Here is a 4,974-nt window from a genome sequence, read left to right on the forward strand (position 1 = left end):
CACACACACACACACACACAGTTAAGAGTTAACCGTCAGTTGTGAAACTGGGCCTTAGAAAGTAACACGTTATTATAATTATCACCTTTATTTAAGCACGTGCGTTTCGTTACTATTTTGTACATTTTTCTTATTATTTTATACATTTGCTGGAAATAGGTGCAATAAATTAAAATGCGTTATTTGTATGACTTTATGACTACAGCGAGACAACAATAAAATGTCGTTGGTTTCCATGAGTCATAAAATTTCAGACACGGAAATTTCAGAGTTTTTATAATAGATCTATAAAGCACGTTCTTAAATAATTATTTCTTTCAAAAGAGATAAAAACAATTACAGAAAACAATACGTTTTTCTAAAAGAAAGAATTGAGCATCACGATCCGATAGGATTCCCTATCATGCGTTATAATCCATAATTGTTCACCCCTTTGCCACTGCAGTGCCAAAGGCGGTTATATCTTGGTGTCCATTGGAAATGACGTGGCAGAAAGGCGCAATAACTCCGATTACGCTCCCCAAATGCAGCCCTTGTAATACCTACTCTAATAATACATGGGTTGCCATCGTTACGTCTGGGAGCAAGGCGCTTGTTATGGAGATGTGTCGGTGTGTAGCATGGACGTATGCAGCATTTTTTGGGGGGGGGGGGGACTTTTATTTTTTTCCCTGAAGAAAAGTATAATAGGCAAAATATAGTTATTAAAAATTAAATGTGTAATCCTTTAATATTACTAATATTATTAGATATAAAATATTTGTTATAATTTTTCTAGAAAGGAAAGAAATATAAAAAATTCAGAAAAAAACATAAAAAATCTCTTGTACAAGAAAAAGAATATTGCTAGAGATTAAAAATATCAAACTAAAGTTAAATAAAAAAAAAGGGGAAATAATAAATGAAACAAACAAAGAATTGAAGTTGTATTTTTCATAGTTAAAAATGAAGAAAAACTTTCGGAGATTTAAACCTCCCAAACTTTTTTCCTGGATACGTCCATGCTTTTTCTGTTATCCTACCGCTACATCGTTTTAACCCGAGGGTAATCAGTAATGTAGTCTGCTGTGGTGATTTCTATCTCATCGGGAGGAAATGAAAACCACAATCGGTTTTCTTTCTTGATTGAGAATCCATACTCTTTTTAAAATTTATTTTTTTATTACAATAGTAATAATGACGGAATGCTGAATGCATGACTAAATGCTGAGAGTGCACATTTTATCTAAAATTATTTATGTATGTGTGTGTAAATTTGGAAATATTTTAAGATTAATTATTTTATAATTTCCGAAAAAACTTGTAAAAGAGGTTTAAGTATTCTTTTAAATCTTCATAATTTCAACACATGTAAAATTTTAATGGTACCTATATGAGAATGATATTTTCGCCAGGGGAGCTAGAACCAGGCCGTTTTGCGCATGACTGTTACAGCGTTAGTGTCGGGTGCAGGTGATTCAGGCAAGGTAGTCGCACGTGTATTACAGGCCTGATCAGAGCCAGTATCGACAGATACATAGACGGATGCTGGTTACAGTCGGCGTTACAAAAACGAAAAGGTTAATAGCATTAATATATCTGCTCCATAGAGTTTCGGTTAATGGCGTCAATTGGGTGCTTTTCGTCATGTTTTTTTGTGCTAATTCCAATTTCTTTCGTAAAGCTTCGTTTTGCGAGCTAGCAATCGGAGCAACCTTGTTTTTGTCTACGTAAACTCAAAACGATATCAATCTTCTCTAAGGGCAGTATTCATAGTCGGTTCTTATTTTAGGTAATGCCTTGAGACGCTAATGCGTAGGCTCTCTGATTAGTTCATGACATTATTTAAGACGATCTTAAATAAGATCTGACTATGAATATCGATCTAAGAGACTAAAATATTTTAATATGTGAATGTGATGCAAAAGGATATTATGAATAAAATGGTGACTCGTAGTGATCGGCGTTATGGATATAAGATCTCTTGATCCTTTTGCGGAGTGCGATCTAAACATACAGTGTAAACATTTTATAGGCACCGTTGAAATCTTTTTTTACTTATTTAATGTTTATTTATTTAATTTGATTCCGAGACTGGCGGTTCTTTTTTGTTGTCTTACATCAATGAACGATTGCATTAATGGTGGTTAAGTAAATAGTCATTAGAGAGAAGAAGCTCAGCGAGGGTAATTATTTCTCCGCGAAAGAAACCGACTCTAGCGACGGTGGTGTAAGTGATCTTGATAATAGACAAGTATTGCGCAAATCAGCCCAGACTGTCCATTTGTATCGTTACCGTCGTTTCGCGATGTCGGCGTACGTAGACCAAGTCGTGTGTTGCGAGGCAAAGAAAGAGGCGAGAAAACGTTGCTGCAAACTTTATGATCGAGCGACGCATGGAGGTCGGAAACATCTGAAGCCAGCGTCGTCATGGATCATTGCGAAAAAGTTGCCGGCTTTGCCGATCAGCGGTTATGTTTGTCGGGGATGTCGTCGCGAATTTCACAAGGTATCGATATTTCGAGATACAGATCGCATGTCGTTTCAATGTTGTATCGATGTCATGAAGAGGTTCCGTGCTTTGATGAAAAAATTCCACTGAAAGGTGAGGGTGGAAATTCAGGGCTGCGCGATTTTACTGTCTCGTTACAAAACATGATTCTTTTTCGAAGGTAAAACCAAAGGTAATCTGATGCCTGTAGTTTTTTTTTTAATATGATCCCATTGAAATTGTTCTGTCACGTTGGCCATGTTATAATTGAGAGAAAATGAAATAAAGCCATTTTAGTATATTGTTTATTGTACGATATGTGACATGTTGAAGAAATTTATTACAATCAAAATTATATTGTTAGGATTTTCAGTCTTTAAAAGAAATTTATTGTGTCGATTATAATTAAAAAAACATTTATAATTAATGTATAGTTCATATACATTACATGTATCAGAATGCACATTGCGTCAGAATTGCGATTTTAATATTACGATATTGATAGATCTTATATTAATCTTTTTAACGGTAACGGGTATAAAAAAAATTTGTAAGATATGAAAGATTTAAAAATACTTTAATTTTGATTGCATAATTTGTATTTTGATTGCGTATAAATTACATAATTTATAACGTAAATATTTATAATTGTGCATTTTTACAAAAATTAGTACTTTTCCTCTAATGGTGTAAATATATCTTATAATCAGAGTTAGATAATTAAGTTAATATTTTTTTAAAACTAAATTAAATTACAGTTAATGACTCAGAAATTAATTTAGTTACAAACACAATAATAAATGATTGAGCTAATGAGACTTGGCATGCAGTGTCAGAGTCAAAATGTTCATTTGTACATAATTAATTTTAATATAAATTCATAGTTACGCACGAACAACTGCGTGGCGATTGTCATTAGCATAATTATTTATTTATTGTGTTTGTAAAACTTGAGAGTCCCGAATTCTTTATTTTTTAATTTAGTTACGTTAAAAGTTACATGATTAAAAAACTAAGACTGGGTCTCTGTTCCACCTTTCAGTAAACTTCAGCTCACTGTCTTACTCTCTTACTCTTTTATGTTTTACTCCTTTAGTCCTTTGTTTATCCAATAAGAAAGAGTAAATTACCACATAGTTTACCTAAAAATGGAACAACCGGCCCTAATTCAGTTAAAGTTACATTAAAAGTTATTGAGTTAACAAAAATTAAATAAAAAGTTAATTTTGAAAAACATTTTTATTAAATTATAATGTCCTAATTTTTCTTAAAACTAATTTTTCTTTAAATAACAAAACAATTATAATATAAATCATCAGATAAAAGTTTAATATTTCATTTTTTAATTTTATAAAATAACAAAGAAATAATTTTTTACTAGCATAGACTTTGTATTCAACTAAGGTTATGTTCGGAAAGCAACGCTATTGCGACATTTGTTCTATAACGCTCATTAGGTGTAAAACAGGAATAGAATGTCGCAATGGCGCTGATAACAGCGCCTAGATACAGAGACCTCTTTTCTAGATACAGAGACCAAGTTCAATTACCCACGTTCATCTTTATTACGAGTGTTCCCCTACGGGAAAAAATACACTCAATTAGGCATTGGCGAGCCGAAATAACCTTCAAATTAAGTATTAATTCTCAAGTTGGAGATTGATTTGACAGTCAGCTGACACTCCCTAGTTGCGCCCATCACATGATCAATACTCTTTCCTCAACTAATTCTCTAATATGTAAGATTTTATAGAAAAAAATGACGTTTAAAGAGACAAAAAAATGTTAATTTATAAAAAAGAACAAGTTAATAAATTAAAGTTTAAAAGTAACTAGATTAAGGGGATGCTGGATAGACGGCCGAACTTCTAATCGAAGTCGATAGTACAGACTTTTTAAAATTCCAAATTCGGTTTAATAGTGACGTCTTTCATTTATTTCTTATATTTATTATATATCATTGTGTCGCTCAAATGCATTCATCTGTCCTTATCTAACATACTGCAACGCCATCTCTTAGAAAGAGATCAACTAAAATACTGCTCGATTTCATGGCTTCATGAAATGACGTCAATTTTATTCGTAGTATACGAACGAAATTTTTGACGACTCTTTTCTCTTATACTAAAGCTCCTAGCTCATTTCTACAGGCATATATGCAGGCGTATATTATACAGGTTCTTATATATAGCACATATTGTGACGAGTTGACTGCAGGAGCCGGTGACAAAACTACAATTTTTAATTTTCTTTCATTTTTCGTATTAAGGGGATGCTAAACCGATTACCCAACTCAATCAAGGTCGATAGTACAGACTTTTTTAATTCCAAATTCGATAATAGTGGTGATATCTTTGATTTAGTTTTTACATTATATAATATATATCATTCTGTCTTACTCAAACGCATACATCTGTTCTTATCTAACATATGCCAACACCATCTATCGCAAGACCGCGCAACTACTGCTACACGGAATTTCGGCTCTGTTGACAGTCCCAGTC

General features: G+C 32.8%; 1 pseudogene; it reads left to right on the forward strand.

Annotated features, from left to right (window-relative positions):
• LOC108768011 (uncharacterized) overlaps positions 1-605 on the forward strand; it is a 2,641-nt pseudogene extending 2,036 nt beyond the window's left edge.
• Positions 606-4,974: the final 4,369 nt, after the last annotated feature.

This window comes from Trachymyrmex cornetzi, unplaced genomic scaffold (genome assembly GCF_001594075.2).
Source record: "Trachymyrmex cornetzi isolate Tcor2-1 unplaced genomic scaffold, Tcor1.1 scaffold745, whole genome shotgun sequence".
Lineage (NCBI taxonomy): Eukaryota > Metazoa > Arthropoda > Insecta > Hymenoptera > Formicidae > Trachymyrmex > Trachymyrmex cornetzi.